The sequence below is a fragment of the Trichosurus vulpecula genome, chromosome 8 (genome assembly GCF_011100635.1).
Source record: "Trichosurus vulpecula isolate mTriVul1 chromosome 8, mTriVul1.pri, whole genome shotgun sequence".
Lineage (NCBI taxonomy): Eukaryota > Metazoa > Chordata > Mammalia > Diprotodontia > Phalangeridae > Trichosurus > Trichosurus vulpecula.
In genome coordinates this window covers 242,686,823-242,704,898 of record NC_050580.1, presented here as the reverse complement: position 1 = coordinate 242,704,898, position 18,076 = coordinate 242,686,823, and the positions used below count along the sequence as shown (strand labels likewise).

Sequence of the window (18,076 nt, the reverse complement as noted above, 5' to 3'; positions counted from 1 at the left end):
TTTATTGAATTTTCTCGCTTGACCCTGTCCCTTTTCGAAAGTGTTTGTTTTTGATTATCTCCTCCCCCCATCTGCCCTCCCTTCTATCATCCCCCCTTTCTTATCTTCTTCCTCCTTCTTTCCTGTGGGGTAAGATACCCAATTGAGTGTGTATGGTATTCCCTCCTCAGGTAAAATTCATTGAGAGCAAGACTTACTCATTCCCCCTCACCTGCCCCCTTTTCCCTTCCTACAGAACCACTTTTTCTTTCCACTTTTATGTGAGATAATTTACTCCATTCTATCTCTCCCTTTCTCCCTCTCTCAATATATTCCTCTCTTATCCCTTAAATTGATTTTATTATTTTAGATATCATCCCTTCATATTCAACTCACCCTGTGCCCTTTGTGTATATATATATACACACACATATATATATATATATACACACACACATATATATATATATATATATATATATATACCTACATATATACATACATAGACACACATATAAACATATGCATATTCCTTTCAGCTACTATGATATTGGGGTCTCATGAATCATACACATCATCTTTCTATGTAGGAATATAATCAAAACTTTAGTAAGTCCCTTATGATTTCTCTTTCTTGTTTACCTTTCTTGATTCTCATGTTTGAAAGTCAAATTTTCTATTCAGCTCTGGTCTTTTCAATGAGAAAGCTTGAAAGTCCTCTATTTTATTGAAAATCCATATTTTGCCTTGGAGCATGATACTCAGTTTTGCTGGGTAGGTGATTCTTGGTTTTAATGCTAGCTCCATTGACCTCTGGAATTTTGTATTCCAAGCCCTTCGGTCCCTTAATGTGGAAGCTGCCAGATCCTGTGTTATCCTGATTATTTTTCCACAGTATTCAAATTGTTTCTTTATGGCTGCTTGCAGTATTTTCTCTGCCCTGGGGCTGGAAGTAACTGCGGCTGTAGTTCTGTAACTGCCCCACTTCCACTGCCCCTGGGACAGTGGCCGAACCATGAACTCCTTCTTCTCCTGTAGCTTTTCCCACTAACTTTCTCTGTTGTCTTTGGTGTTTGTGGGTTGAGAATTCTGGCAACTGCCACAGCTCACTGATTCAGGGTGCTAGGACCTGTTCTGCTCGGCTCCTGGTCTGGCTGGTCCTGCTGCCTCCCATGCTGAGCTCTGCTCCCCTCCACTCCATGTGCGATAGACCTCATCCAGTGACCATCCAGGCTGTCCTGCTTCCCTCTGCTATTTTGTGGGTTCTGCAATTCTAGAATTTGTTTAGAGCCATTTTTTATAGGTTTTTGGAGGGATGTGGTGGGGAGCTCATGCAAGTCCCTGCTTTCCAGGCACCATCTAATAAACTGCATTTCAAGCAAATTTATCATGTTTTGTCAAATGTAATTTTTGTTTTTTATTATTTTGATGCAACAGTGGTTAGAGTGCTGGACCTGGAGTCAGGAAGACTCATCTTCCTGAGTTTAAATATGGCCTCAGACACTAGTTTGTGTGACACTGTGGAAATCACTTAACTCCGTTTGCCATAAATCTGTAAAATAAGCTGGAGAAGGAAATGTCAAACCAGTCCAATATCTCTGCCAAGAAAACCCCAAAGAGTCACACACAACAGAAAAATAACTGAAATCCACAAAAATCCTTTATTTCATAGGATAAAAGATCTGAAGCTGGAAGGGACTTTAGAGGTCCTTTTAAGCCCTTATTTTATAAATGAAGAAACAGAATGTTAGAGAGGTAAAGTTATTTGCCAAATCACACAAGTCAAAGTAGAACCATGCATTCAAACAAGATCGTATGCCTTCAAATCCAGCTCTTCTACTGTATCTTATTGCCTTCAACCAGCTGGGCTCAAGGGAAAGAGATAATACCTTCTCATTTTTCATCATGCTGAGCTAGGAGGCTATAACAGGCTGGAAAGTACCACAAAGCTCTAATCTGGACAACTGAGAGAAAACAAAGGAAAAAAATGAACCTGGAAACTATAAATTAATGACTTTAACTTCAACTCAAGTTAAGTGAACAAGCATTTATTAAGTGATTACGATGTGTCTGGCAATAACTTGAAAAATTCTATAGTATGTCTTTAGAGAAATGAGCATCTAGAAAAGAAAGTAGTGATTGCAAAGAAACAGGTTGACTTCATGGGAAAAAAAAACAAACAATGAAAACAAAACAAAAATGGAAAACAGGCCATGCTAGACTATACTGAAATAGAGGTTAGTACTAGGGGTCAGCATCAACAGAAATTAGGTTGGCTTGTACTGGTTGAATGCATAAATTAGAAAAAAAGCATTAATGATTTAATGTTAATTCTGCTTCAACAATGAAATGCCCCAGGGATCTAAACTTGATTCTATGTTATTTGACATTTTTTTTCCAATTACTTGGATACAGATATAGGTAGGATACTAATTAAATTTTTGATGACACAAAGTTGAGGGGGATTTCTAAAGCAATTGGTGACAGATTCAGGATCTAAAAAAAGATCTTTATAGACTAAGGCCTTGGGCTGAATCCAATGAGATTAAAGTCGACAGAAATAAAGGTAAAACTCTAACACTGTTCAAAAAATTATCTTCACAAGTATAATGTTATTATGTCACCATGCATTTGTTAAGCAGGCTAAATGCTCAGAATACAAAGAGAAGTAGAAAGAGAGTACCTGCCCTTTAGGAGCATACATTCTAATGAAGGAGTATGACATAAAAAGGTACAAAGGTATTGAATAAGGAAAACAGTTTAGAGACAAAAAAAGAGATATGACTAACATGAGCACCCTCAAAAAATGAAAGTTCTAGGAAGAGATACCCAATAAGAAGCCTGTAGTTGTTTCTCTTTGTCGTTCCTTCTAGAAGAGGGCCATGATGTCATGGTTTGAAAGTGAATGGGAGGCAGAGCCAAGATGGTGGAATGAAAGCAGGGGCTCACCCGAGGTCTCTCACAAATTCCTTCAGATACCTCTAAAAAGTGAATATGAAGAAATTTGAGAGTGGCAGTATCCACTAGGAGACAGAATATGTCAGACTTCAAGGCCAGGAGAGTCTGGGAGGTCAACAGGAAAGATTTGTTGAACCAGGCTGGGAGAGTGCAGAGGACCTGGGTCTACACCCAACCATAGTGGAACAGGAGTGAGCCCTGGCAACCTGAATCACTGGAGGCAGTAGTGATTCCCAAGGCTCTCAGCAGAGGACAGGGTCTGTCAGATCTGGGTGAGAGAAAAGCACAGGGCATGCAGCAGTGGCAGCAGCTACTCCTGGAGCTATCAGCCCACATGCTAAATGTTTGAAAGTCACCAACTTGAACTTCCAGGAGTCAAGAGGGTAAAGTAAACAGTAAGTGCTCTCACCCCCTCCTTGTTGACCTTGAAAAACCCAGAGGATATTGCCCCAGGAAAAATCCTGGAATACTGGAGCCAGCAGAAAGACAGTCCTTTAGCTCAGGAGGCTAGGGACACTGATGGGAAGGGTTGCTTTTGCTGTGGCTGAATGGGACAAGGATAGAATAGGAAGCATCTAGCAAGCCTTACCTCAGTAGACCAGAAGGAGATCCTGGGCCCCAGTGGGGTGGAACCAGGAAGCACCAACACCAGAACCCCAGGCATACCTTTGCACGGGCTGGGGAATCAGCATCCACCAGTGACTGAGCCAATCTGTGCTGTAGCACAGCCCTAGGAGAGGACAAGACCTCCAGTAGCCAGACAATCCCAACCCCCCCCCACACACACAAATCATACTGGTAGCTTCAGTGTAACCCCAGGGAAACTCAGAAAGACTTCACCTAGTTTTGGCCTTCGCACACACCAGCCAGCTCCAGCTCAGCACCAGGTAAGCTGAAGCATTATATAGTTTCTAGCTGACAGAACCAGAGGACCATAGTTACAAACATAAGAAGACTGGGGAGAAGCCCCCTGTGACCCAGAAGCAAAGATACACTTTAAAAGCCAGGAAAAAAAGCAACCACAGTGAACAAGTAAAAACTAAAAAAGCAAAGCCCATAGAATCTTACTACAGGTACAGGAAAGATCAAAATTAGAATTTAGAAGAAGACAGCATTGACATTACACCCACATCTGAAACCTCAAAAGGGAATAAGAACTGGTCTCAAGCCCAAAAAACATTCTTGGAGGAGCTCAAGAAGCATTAAAAAGCTAAATTAGAAAGGTAGAAGAAAACTTTACCAATTTTTTAAAAAATTACAATGGACAAAATAGAAAAAAAAAGTCCCTGAAGAGAACAATTCCTTAAAAAGTAAAATTGGCCAAATGGAAAAGGAGGTACAAAAGTGAACTGAAGAAAACAATTTGTTAAAAATTAGAATTGGGCAAGTAATAATTAATCACTCTATAAGGCATCAAGAAACAGTGAACAAAATATAAAGAGTGAAAAAGTAGAAGAAAATGTAAAGTATCTCATTGGAAAAACAACTGCTCTGGAAAATAGATCCAGAAAAGATAAACTCAGAATTATGGTCTACCAGAAAGCCATGATTAAAAAAAGAGCCTGGACAGTATCTTCCAAGAAATCACCATGGGAAACTTCCCTAAGGTCCTAAAAGCACAGACTAAAATAGTCATTGAAAGAATCCAGTGAATATTGTAACCAAATTCCAGAATTATCTGGTGAAGGAGAAAATACTGCAAGCAGCCAGAGAGAAACAATTCAAATATTGTCAACTGCAGTCAGCATCACACGTGACCTTGTATCTTCTATATTATAAGAGAGGTGGGGCTGGAATATGATATTCTGTGAGGCAAAGGAGCTTGGACTACAACCAACTATCAACTACCCAGCAAAATTGAGCATAATCCTTCAGGGAAGGAGATGGTCACTCAGTGAAATGAAGGATTTCCAGACCTTCCTGATGAAAAAGCCAAAGCTCAATGGAAAATTAGATCTTCAAATACAAAACACAAGAGAGGCACAAAAACCTAAACAGGGAAAAAAGGAGGGGGGGAAGCCCTTGTTATATAATAAAGGCAAACTGTTTACATCATTATATGGGAGGATGATACTTGTTTTCTTGAGAATGGTATATTTATTATGACACTTAAAGAGGATTCACATAGAGGGTGTGGGTTTAAATTAATAAATGTGATGTTAAAAAATCTAATTAAGGGTCACAAAGGGTTTGTAATGGGAGAAGAGGAAAGGAGGAGGCAGAAAAGGGTAAATTACATCACATGAAGAGGTACAAAAACATATTATAGTAGAGGGAAAGAAGGTAGGGAGATGAGCATTGTTTGCTCTTTATTCTCATTGAATTTAGTTCAAGGAGGGAATAATATATTTTGTTAAGTATAGACATCTAACTTGCCATACAGGCAGTAGGAGGGGAAAGGGGAAAGAAAAGGGAGGGGATGGTTGGGAGGGAGGGAAGAAGTAGTAAGGGAAAATGGAAAGAAAATGGAGTGGAGCTGATAAAAGGGAGGGAAAATTGAGTTATGTGGTAGTCAAAAGCAAAACTCTTTTGAGGAGGGGAAGGGAGAAAGGAGAAATAAAAGCAAAAACAAGAGGGGCAAATAGGATGGAGAGAAAGACACATAGTAATCACAACTCTGAAAGTGAATAGGATGAACTCTCCCATAAAAAAAGACAGATAGCAGAATAAATTAAAAACCATAATCTTACAATACGTTATTTACAAGAAACACATTTGAAACAGGGGGATACACACAGGGTAAAGGTAAAAGGCTAGAGTAGAATATATTTTGCTTCAGCTCAAATAAAAAATAAAAAGCAGAGGCAGCAATACGAATGTCAGATAAAGTAAAAGCAAAGATAGACCTAGTTAAAAGAGTTAAGGAAGTAAACTATATCCTGCTAAAAGGCACCATAGACAATGAAGTAATATCATTACTTAACATATATGCACCAAGTGGTATAGCATCCATATTCTTAGAGGAGAAGTTAAGGGAGTTACAGGAAGAAAGAGAGAGCAAAACTATACTAGTGGGGGACCTCAATCTGCCCCTCTCTGAACTTGATAAATCCTCAAAATAAACAAGAAAGTCATTAAGGAGGTGAATAGAATTTTAGAAAAGGTAGATGTTATAGACCTCTGGAGAAAATTGAATGGGGATACTTCTTTTTTTCAGTGGTACATGGCACATTCATAAAAACTGATCATGTACTAAGGCATTAAAACTTCACAATCCAGGGTAGAAAGGAGGAAACAGTTAATGCATCCTTTTCAGATCATGATACAATACAAATTATATGTAATAAATTGCCAGGGAAAGATAGACTAAAAACTAATTGGAACCAATTAATCTAATTCTGAAGAATGAGTGGGTCAAACAAGAAATCATAGAAAAAATCAAAAAGAGAATGACAATAATGAGACAACATACCAAAATTTGTGGGATGCAGTAAAAGGGGTTCTTGGGGGAATATATATATCTCTGAATGCTTACATGAACAACGTAGAGAGAGAGGATATCAATGAATTGAGCATGAACCTGAAAAAAACTAGAAAAAGAACATATTGAAAATCCCCAATTAAATACCAAATTGGAAATACTGAAAACCAAAAGAGAGATTAATAAAATTGAAATAAAGAAGATTATTGAACTAATAAACAAAACTGAGCTAGTTTTATGAAAAAAACATGGTAAAATTGATAAAACTTTGGTTGATTTGATTAAAAAAAGAAAGAACATCAAATTACCAGTATCAAAAATGAAAAGAGTAAATTCAGCTCCAATGAAGATGAAATTAAAAAACTAAATAGGAATTATATTGCCCAATTCTTTGCCCATAAGTTTGACAATCTTAGTGAAATGGATGAAGATTTACAAAAATATAAATTGCCCAGGTTAACAGAAGAGGAAATAAAATACCTGCATAACCCCATCTCAGAAAAAGAAATTGAGCAAGCCATAAATGAATTCCCTAGGAAAAAATCTGCATGACCAGATGAATTTACATGTGAATTCTATCAAACATTTAAAGAATAAATAATTCCAATACTATATAGACTATTTGGGAGAATTGGCAAAGAAGGAATCCTACCAAATTCTTTTTATGATACAGATATGGTACTGATACCTAATATGGGAAGAGCCAAAACAGAAAAAGACAATTATAAACCAATTTTGCTAATGTATATAGATGTAAAATTGTTAAATAAAATATTAGCAAAAGTAACTTATCACAGGCTAAGATTTATACCAGGAATGCAGGGCTGGTTCAGTATTAGGAAAACTATGTGCATAACTGATCATATCAACAACAAAACTAACAGAAACCATATGATTATCTCAATAGACACAGAAAAGGCTTTTGGCAAAATACAACACTCGTTCCTATCGAAAATTCTGGAGATTATAGTAATAAATGGAATCCTCCTTAAAATGATATGTAGCATCTACCTAAAACCATCAGCAAACATTATATGTAGTGGGGATAAGATAGATGAATTTCCAGTAAGATTGGGGGTGAAATAAGTATGTTCATTATCACCACTGTTATTCAATATGGTAGTAGAAATGTCAACTTTAGCAATAAGAGAAGAAAAAGAAATTGAAGGAATTCAAATAGGCAAAGAAGAAACTAAGTTATCACTCTTTGCAGGAGATATGATACACTTGTAGAATCCTGGAGAATCCAATAAAAAGCTACTTGAAATAATAAACAACTTTAGCAAATTTGCAGGATATAAAATAAAACCACTTAAATCATCTGCATTTCTCTATATTACTGACAAAGCCCAACAACAAGAGTTAGAAAGAGAAATTCAATTTAAAATTACTGTAGACATTATAAGATATTTGGGAGTCTACTTGCCAAGACAAACCCAGGGACTATATGAACACAATTACAAAATACTTTTCACACAAATGAAGTCAGATCTAAATAATTGGGGAAAAAAAACATCAGTTACTAATGGGTAGGCCAAGCTAATATAAAGAAATGACACTTCTACCTAAACTTATTTATTTATTCAGGACCATACCAATCAAATTACAAAAAAAAAGAGCTTGAAAAATAATATCAAAATTCCTCTGGAAGAACAAAAAGTCCAGAATATCAATGGAATTAATGAAAAGAAATGCTAAAGAAATTGGTCTAACCACACCAGATCTTAAATTGTATTATAAAGCAGCTAGCATCAAAACTACTTGGTACTGTCTAAGAAATAGAGGTGTAGATCAGTTGAATAGGTTAGGTATACATGATACAGTAGTCAATGATTATAGCAATCTACTGTTCAAGAAACCCAAAGACCCTACCTTCTGGGATAAGAACTCACTGTGTGACAAAAACTGCAGGAAAACTGGAAAATGATATGGCAGAAACTGGGCATAGACCAACATATGGCACCTTATACCAGAATAAAGTTCAAATGGTTACACAATCTAGGTATAAAGGCTGATACTATAAACAAATAAAAGGAACAAGGAATAATTTATCTGTCAGATTTATGAATAATGAAGAAATTTATGACTAAACAATAGATAGAGAATATTATGAAATGCACAGGTTGTTGTTTGTCCTTCATTCTTGAAGAGTACTATGACACTGGAAATGTAATGTCATGACTTGCAATTGAATTGGATTTGAGTGAGGCATGGCTGTGTGAAGTCACCAGTCTCACTCTCTTCTCCAGAGCCATCTGAGTAGGGTCTTCCCTCCTCCAGATTAATTTTTTTTCACTAGGTAAAAGAGTCCATTTTTACCTTATTTTTACCCAGCCTCAATCAATGTTTGGGTGTTGCCTCAGACACAGTGAGACCTGGGAAAGAACTTAGATTTAAGAGGACAAGTACTCCCACTGCATCTGGGGCCATCTCCAGTTTTCCTGATCTATATCTTGACATGGACCCAGATGGCTCAGGAGGAGAGAGTGAACCTCTCTCCTTCCCTCCCTCCCTTCTTTCCTTCTTTCCTTCCTTCCTTCCTTCCTTCCTTCCTTCCTTCCTTCCTTCCTTCCTTCCTCTCTTTCTTCCTTCCTTCCTTCCTTCCTTCCTCCCTTTTTTCCTGAAACCCTGTGTTGCCCAATTGGCAGAAAATGGGTGTAGACTAACATATCACACCTTATACTTAGATAAGGTGAAAATGGGTACATAGATTAGACCAAAAGAGTGATACTATAAGGCCCAGGGGTAGGGAACCTGGATCCTCAATGTCACATGTGTCCTTCTAAGTCCTCAAGTGCAGTCCTTTGAATGAATATAAACTTCACAGAACAAATTCCACAGGTTCCCCACCCTACAAGCAAATTAGCAGAGCATGGAATAGTTTACCTGTGAAATCGATGAATAAGGGAAGAATTTATGACCAAACAAGAGATAATGAGCATTACAAGATGCAAAATGGATAATTTTGATTGCATTAAATTTAAAAAAAAAGGTTTTGCACAAACAAAACCAATGGAACCAAGATTAGAAGGAAAGCAGAAAACTGGGACAAAATCACAGCAAGTTCCTCTGATAAAGTCCTTTATTTCTCAAATACATAGAGAACTGATTCAAACTTATAAGAATACAAGTCATTCCCCAACTGATATGTGGTCAAAGGATAAGAACAAAGAGTTTTCAGAAGAAATCAAAACTATCTTTAGTCATATAAAAATGTTCTAAATCATTATTGATTAGAGAAATGCAAATTAAAACAACTCTTAGGTACCACCTCACACCTATCAGATTGGCTACTATGACAGAAAAGGAAAATGACAAATTTGGGAGAGGATGTGGGAAACTTGAGACATGAAATGCATGGTTGGTGGAGTTGGAAACTGATCCAACCATTCTGGAGAGCAATTTGGAACTATACACAAAGGTTTATAGAATCCATGCATACATTTTAACCCAGCAATATCACTACTAGGTCTGCATCCCAAAGAGATTAAAAAAAAGAAAAGGACATATGTGTACAAAAATATTAATAGCAGCTCTTTTGTGGTGGCAACAAGCATATGACTGTGATAGAATGATATTATGCTATAAAAATTGATGAGCAAGAAGCTTTCAGAAAAATCTGGAAAGATTTCCATGAACTGATAGAGAGGGAAGTTAGTAGAATCAGGAAAATACTGTACAAAGTAACAACATGATGACTAAGTGTGAATGTGACTTAGCTATTCTCAGCAACACAATGATCTAACACAATTCTGAAGGATACATAACAAAAAGTGCTATCAACTTCCAGAGAAACAACTGATGAAGTCTGAATGCAGATCAAAGCATACTTTAAAAAAAAAACTTTATTTTTTGAGGGGAGAATCTGTGTTTCCTTTCACAACATGAGTATTACAGAAATATGTTTTGCATGACAGCACATGTATAACTATATTAAAATGCTTGCCTTCAAAATGAGAGGGGAAGGGAGGAAGGAAGGGAATGAATTTGGAAGACTGTAGTACCAACTTAGATTTGAAGATCTATCCCACCCATTAATAGGCTATGTGACTTGCTTACCTCACAGGCAGCTTAAGTCATCTGTGGTGGGAGGAGCTTCCTGACAGGAAAAGGAAGTTATGTCACACCGAGAGATAGAGAGAGAGAGAGAGAGAGAGAGAGAGAGAGAGAGAGAGAGAGAGCGTTTATGGCTGCTAATGGCTGCTAATGGCCACCTCATAATAGTTAGAACTGAACAGGCTGACTTAGCTGTACTGTGAGTTTATTTTGGGGAAGATGCCAGCAGGGGGTCGGAGAGCTTTTGGGATGGTGAGGCGCTGTGTTGTGATATTGCGTTTTAAGTTCCCTGCTGTTATGATAAAGTAGGCTAACTGGCTGTGGGAGCTAAACATTTGGTTATGAGATATGTTCCTCTGGTGTCTGAATAAATGTTATACTTCTACCTTCTTCACGGAGAATATCTCATACTTTGCAATATAGAATTACATAGGCATATTCACAGGTATTGTTGATGTTGTGTTTATTGCCATACTGATACAAAGGTCTGTCTTCAAATCTGAAGAATAAAAATTTAAAAAGTAGGAGGGCAACGTTACAGAAAAGCAACTAGGTGACACAATGGATAGAGTGCCAGGCTTGGAGTCAGGAAAACTCATATTCCTGAGTTCAAATTTTGCCTGAGATACTTATTAGCTGTGTGACCCTGGGCAAGTCACTTAACTCTGTTTGCCTCATGTTCCTCATCTGTAAAATGAACTGGAGAGATGAAAAATTAGTCCAGTATCTCTGCCAATAAAACCCCAAATTAGGTCATGAAGAGTCACTCATAACTTAAAAGATTCAATAACAAGATGAACTCTGAGGTCTTCTCCAACCCTAAAACTACAAAATTCTATATTTCTGTGTTCTCTGAAATTCTGTGCTTCATTATTTTCTTGTATGTATTTGCATAGGCCAACACCCATGCCTGGAATGTACTGTTTCATGATAAAAATGGTGAAGATGTATCATCTAAAGTACTCTGGTTTAAGAAAGATGTTAATAAGGTAGAAAAGGTCCAGAAAAGGGTGAACAGAATGGAAAAAAAAGGCTTTGTTTTCATGTCATTTAATGATTGATTAAAAGAATTAAGGAGGTTAAACTTCTAGTAAAGAAGATAGGGTGGTGGGTGGACATGATTTATGATAGTTGTCTTCAAAGACTTGAGGGGTTATCATGTGAAAGAGAAAATTGACTTCTTCTGACAAAAGAGACAGATGAAGGAAGAATGGGTGGAAATTAAAAAAAATTATGCTGGCTGTGAGGAAAAAAATATCCTAATAATTAGAGCCATTCAATAATGAAATGAATTGCATCAAAGAGTGGGGCTTCTACCTTTGTGGAAGTCTTCAAGCAGAGACTGATTAGTTGACCACTTCTCAGATTGTCAGTTTCCTTTCATTTAAGTCGAACAAGATGGCCACTAAAATCTGGTGAAACCTTCATGTTCTGTAAATTCCTTGATCCTAGAAAACTGAAGTAGTAACAATGAGTGAGGGGCTGAATAGAGGAAAATTTGAGATTAAAATAGGTGTGTGTGTGTGTGTGTGTGCATGTGTGTGTGTGTGTGTGTGTGTGTGTGTCTATATGTGTATTTGAAACTTCCTAACAATTGGAATTATCCGAAAGTTGAATAGATCGGTTGTCTTCTTATTAGAAATATTCACATAGAGGATGAGTGAATACTTGGTGTTCATCTTGTAGTAGCAATTGATTTTAGAGTAAAAGTTGAACTATATGTAGATTGAATCTACTGAGGACTCTGAAAATCTCTAATTTTGTGTTATTTGCAGTATGTGAATCCTCAATAAAATATTTGTGGTTCAGCTAATGTGCTCTTAAGCTGCATTTAGAAATACACTGCATTCAGAATAGTGAAGTGATTGTCTTGTTGTAACTCTGTTATGGTTTGATCACATAAAGAATATATATGTATTGTTTTTTAAGTACCAGATTTCCAAAAGGAAATTGACAAGCTGGAGAATTTCCAGAAGAATTTGATCAGGTTGATTAGGACACTGCAGAACATGCAATGTTGGTATTGATTTTAAGAAACAGGGGTGAAAGAAGAGATGAAAAAGTGAGTCTGCTCAGTAATAGTCACACCCAGTGGTAACACCCTGTCAGCATAGACTTCATACAGATAAGCTTATGTTACCCAAAGTCACTCCCTGGTCTCTCACTGTATATACACTCAAGATAAAACCTCCAACCTGTCCCCTTACACAGAGCTGCATACACCCTTGTAAAAATTGTATAAATAAAACCATGGTTTTGTCCAGTGGTTAGCCACCCTTAGCCAGAATATACCAGCCAGATTGGTCACTGAGGCTGATTCACTAGCTGAATTGGAGGTGCCTACATGACTGCTCAAAAGGAGCTATGATCTGACTTTAGGGGACCTTCCCATACTCTTGTAAGCATGGAAAGTTCTAGGCTGATAGCTCCCAATGGTCTTGCCTAACACAATTGCTTTTTTTTCTTTTCTGTTTTTTTTTTTGTTGTTGTTGTTCCTTGACTCTAGTTGGGAGGCATGGTATATTTGAAAAGTAATGTATTGTAAAACAAATTAAAACAATAATAATGTTTAAAAGGCATAAAAATGAGGAGGTAAGGGAGAGGGAAAAAGCATAGGCCTGACCCTGTAATGGCAAGCAAAGTGGGATTTTTGCTGGATTTAATGTGCTTTTAGTTTTAGCCAATCAGAGACTTGTATGTGTGTTGAGATCTAGCCAATCTGATGTGCATGAATTCAGCCAATCAGAGACCTGAGTTCTAGCCAATTAGATGACACCTAGAACTGTAAATAAGGAGAGCACAGTGTGTGAGAGAAGTAGACATTGAGAGGGCATTGAAGAGAAGACACTGAGAGAACTGCCAGAGTTGAGAAGGTAAGAGATGAAGAAGAATGAGCTGTAAGCATTGAGCTGAGAGGAAACCTAAAAGAGCTGGGAGGAGACCTCTAGAGCAGAAAGGAGGTCTCTGACAGTGAGGAGATCTTTGATGGAAGAAACTTACTGAAGGAACCTACAAACTTTGAAGGCAAGTGGAGGTGAGTGGAGCTGTAGGGCAGAGACCTGCCCATGGGAAGGAGGCTTACCATACACCTCTTTTGAGAGCTGTTAAAATGAACTCAGCTGTCAACACAGAGCATCTGGACTTTGGAGGTTAATTGAGATGGTGGTGTTGATGGTGTGTGTTGCTGTCCTGATAAGCTTCATTTTCCCAGAAACAGAAGCTGTGGGCAGGAATCCCAGGAGCCTGCTGTGGACCAGGATTTGGAGTGGAGCAGTTCCTGTGAGCTGTGACCTGGTGCAGGAGTGGAGAGCTGCCTACTTGTGAATCCCAGTGAGAGTTGGGAACAGTCAGCCTACAAAAGAGCCATGGAACTTGGAAATCAACCTAGAGTCAGGATGAAAAAGGATTTTACTTGGAAACTTGTCCTAGTTGTCCTCAGCACTAAGGCAGTCAACTGCCTTTGACTGAATCTTGCGTTTGATTGAATCAAGAGTCTTTGATGACCTGCTTAAGTCACAAGAAAGCCTAAGTTACACGAGTTTGAGTCACATGGTTTTGTTGCCCTCTGACCCTGAAGAAGTGTGTAACTATACTTTGAGGTTAGCATTTTGCTTTTTGGGCACACTCATTGGAAGAGTGTTGGTGATATGGCCAGAAAAGTCTCTGGGTAGCCACTGGAGCCCCCCACCCCACTTTGAAAACCCAGATGTTGGTGCTTCTCTCTTTGGTAATTATGTATATATTGCTACGGTCAGACAGAAAACTTTCTGTTCATCTGTTCATATAATGTTTGCTTCTAATTTCTGTTTGTATGTGCTCTGAAGTTCAGGATACTGACTTTTCCCCCTCAAATAAGTGAATGATATATGTATGTTTAATTAAAGTAATATTGTTAACCCCTTAAAGTTACTCTCCTTAGAAAAGCAGATCAAAGAACCTGTGCTAGCAGCCTTTTTGTATGCTGGTGTTATTGCTCTTACACAGCCACGGTAGCTGCAAAAAAAAAAAAAAAAAGAAATGAAATTTTTCTTTTCCCAGTTTCTAGGTGCTCTGAATTCTCTTCATGGACAGTTTGTGGGGGAAATAGCCTTGAATAGAAATCATGAAGTAAAAACTATATGACAACTTGTTGCAATTATTTGTGGAGTATGGGTCATGCATGAATAAATGAACTAATGAATGAATTTCTTCAGCTAAGAAGCTGATTCTTCTTTTTTTACCAAGGACTCTCAAAGTAAATCCAGGAATGAGAAGCAAGAGGATGTTCTTATCAAGCAATATATGAAAATATTTTAAAGGTCAAAATATTTTAAAATTAGTTGATGAGATCATTTGAGAAATGTGCAAAGTAACCTACAAACTTCTTGGTTTTTCTTAGAGCTATATTATTCCATTATATATTATGAATACATAATTCTACATTGTAGCAATAAAATTCTTCAAAACTTAGAACAGAGAGTATCCAGGACCTTTTATGTGCTATACCACCATCTAGTACAGGAAATCAACAACAATGACTCTTGATCAAATGGGAGAAGGCTATCACATGCTAAGTTGTAACAATAAACATTGGTCCCCAGCATTGATTCAGAATAAATTAAAATTTTTAAATGAGATTTTATTTTTGTGAAACTGAGAGAAGGAAAAAGTTTGATTTCACCAATATCACAAGGTATCTAATACTCTCTTTTCCCTTGATATCTTTTATTTTCCTCTTGCCTCAATTTTCTTTCTTCCTTTCCCTTTTTCTACTATTTCATTTGGAGAGGGCTAAAATATTCATAAAATGTTAAAAATACATTTGCCTTTAAAAACATGAACTATATTCATGCACTAAATACCTTCACCTTGGATGTTCAAAACTAATTACTTGCATAAGTTTAGGGTTTTCTTTTTTAGCACTTAATAAACCAGTGGCTCATCAAATATTTAAAAACCTATTCTAAACATTAAGAATGAATATGATGGGTTAGAGCCAAGATACCAGAGAGAAGCCATGAAGTTGCCTGAGCTCCCAGTATCCCTGAGAACTGATGTTAAATCAAACCTCTAAAAGAATTCTGGAGCAACAGAATCCACAAAAAGATGGAGTGAAACAATTTTTCAGCCAAGATTACTTAGAAGGACTTCAGGAAAGGTCTGTCTAAGTTAAGTAAAAGGGTAGCATAGTCCAGCACAGACAGTACCTGGACAAGCCAGTAGGAGGCTCATAGCCATAGTAGAGATCAGCAGGTTCTGGCTCAGCAGGCCAGAGGAACCGCAGGCCAGTTGTGAAGCCTCCAGCCCCAGCAAAGCAGACATACCGCCAGCCCTGGAGAAGAGGGTAAAATAGGGACAACTATGGTGAACCACCCTAGCATAGTGGAGAAAAAATTCATTCTACCTTCAGTATTAATTTGTTTAAATTTATGAATGATTAAAGAGAAGTATAAGGAGTAACATTCATGCCCAGTAAAATCTATATAATTACAAAAAAGCAATAATACTCTTTATGTCACCCATACTTCCAGTTGTATTCTTTGTTGTAAAGCAGAATAAGTTTTTCTTCCAAACAGCCAAATAGTGCCATTCATCTGTGTATCCTCTTCATCACTTAGAACACTGCCTAAACCTATATGCAATTTTATATTTTGTAAATGAAATAGTGTAGAACAGCATCAAGAAAATTTATGTTTTGAAATAGAAGTGGGTATATTTTGAGAGCTAGTACAAACAGGAAGTCCAAGTACTACACAGGTATGTACAAAAACAAAACAAAAGCCTCAGAAACTCAGATTACACACAGACACACACACACACACACACACACACATGCACACACATGCACACACACACGCACACACACACACCACACACATTTCAGGACTCCGAGTAGATTTTTCTTTGGGCAATGGCGTAGAAATATTATTGAGAATCTCACAGGAAGAGAAATCTTAGAAAGTTTGCAATCTACATATCATTGGAGGAAAAACACACTATTATGAGATCATGAATTCATCATATAGCTAAGGCTGGATGAATTTAAAATTATAATATGCTCAGATATATTTCATATATAATCAAGTAAGAAAAATTCGGCATTTTAATGATTTTCAAAAAGGGATCACATAAGTTTGTCATTTTTTCAGCCTTCTTATTAAGCATACAATATTCATCATGTGACCAAGACAATCAATTGTACAGAAGTTCATCATTAACACATCTCTCCTTTCACTCATGAATAATTAATTAAATAAACTAAGAAACAGTTCAAAGATATCAAAAAGAAAGTCATCTTTTTGTTACTTTTCTCATATCCCCTTCTATCTTACCGAATAAATCAATAGCAGGATTATGGCCTGATATTCTCTTGTTAAATGAAGTACTCCTCTTACATAGAAAACAATGTACTGCATTAATTTCATTTATAATTGTTTCTTGCTATTGGAAGAATTTTATACCTCTATATTTATCTCCTATGTGATAGTTTATTTTTAAAAGATTTTATAGCTATCATATTAATCAGGCTTAAAGGAAGTAGGTCTGACTTTTAATCCTAAATATCCTCAAAAGAGACTTAATTTTGTCAAGTTACACAGTGGAATTTGCTTAAATGTTGCATTCCATATCTGTGCAAACCCTTCATGCCCACACTATATTCCAGAGCTAAATCCTTCTTGAAAACAAAATCAACCTGGCATCCATAGAAAATGGCTAATCTGAAATTCCCAGAGGGGTTCCAAATGTTCTGCACTTTACTCAGAGAGATTATAGAAAAACATGATTAAAAGCCATTTTAATAGAGATATTTGTATTTTATTCAATACCTTAGTCTAGACAGATTGACACAGCAGCTATTCAGATAAGCAATTATCTGTCACTGGTCCCAGGGAGTAGGTGGTACTATTTGATACTGGGCTATAGAGTAGATTTTTTAGCAACTGCCAATATCCCCCAGTTATCTCCTGAGAAACAACATCCCTGCCAAGCAAGAAATTCATGCTAAATGAATGCTGTGAATGAATTCTTGGATCTTTATAATTGGTTTGATGGTCTGATGAAAGACAATTTAGAACATTTATATTCACAGAATTTTTGTGTGTTTTTAGTATTCGTGATGTATTTATTGGTTCTTATCTAGAAATAAGAAAAAAATGCAAAAGTCAATTTTACTAAGAAATGAAGATCATGTACGTTTTTTCATTTATATTGTTTATTCTTAAAGTTTTTGAGGAATTGAAAAGCTACATATTCTAAAAGGTAAATTAATAAAAAAATTAAAAATAAAAGGTTGTGTGCTTTTTCTCCTTGACAGTGGTAGGTGTTTGGTAAAGAACGTTTAAATGACAATGTGAATAGTGATATAGTCAGGATCATCTGATGAAATATATCATTTTCTTCAAATTACTTTTAGTTGGATAACATATCACCTTTTCCTTCCTTTATAAATACTATTTAATTTATCCTATGTGCAAAGGTATATGTGAAAATGGACTAGGGGAAGTTTGCCAAAATTTGGGAAGAAAAGAGATTATTTGGAATCATTATAACTATTGGATAAATCATAAAGTAAACAAAATGTTCTTCTGTTATCTTCCTACCCCTCCTGTTCCTGAAAACTTATATCCCCCAAACCCCTACCTCAGACTCTCTATTTGGAATCCCTCCAATATCAGATATGCC

At 36.8% G+C, this 18,076-nt stretch overlaps 1 pseudogene; it reads right to left on the bottom strand.

Moving 5' to 3' along the window:
* Nucleotides 1–13,564: 13,564 nt before the first annotated feature.
* The window catches only part of LOC118829898, a 44,218-nt pseudogene continuing 39,706 nt past the window's right edge, over nt 13,565–18,076 (bottom strand).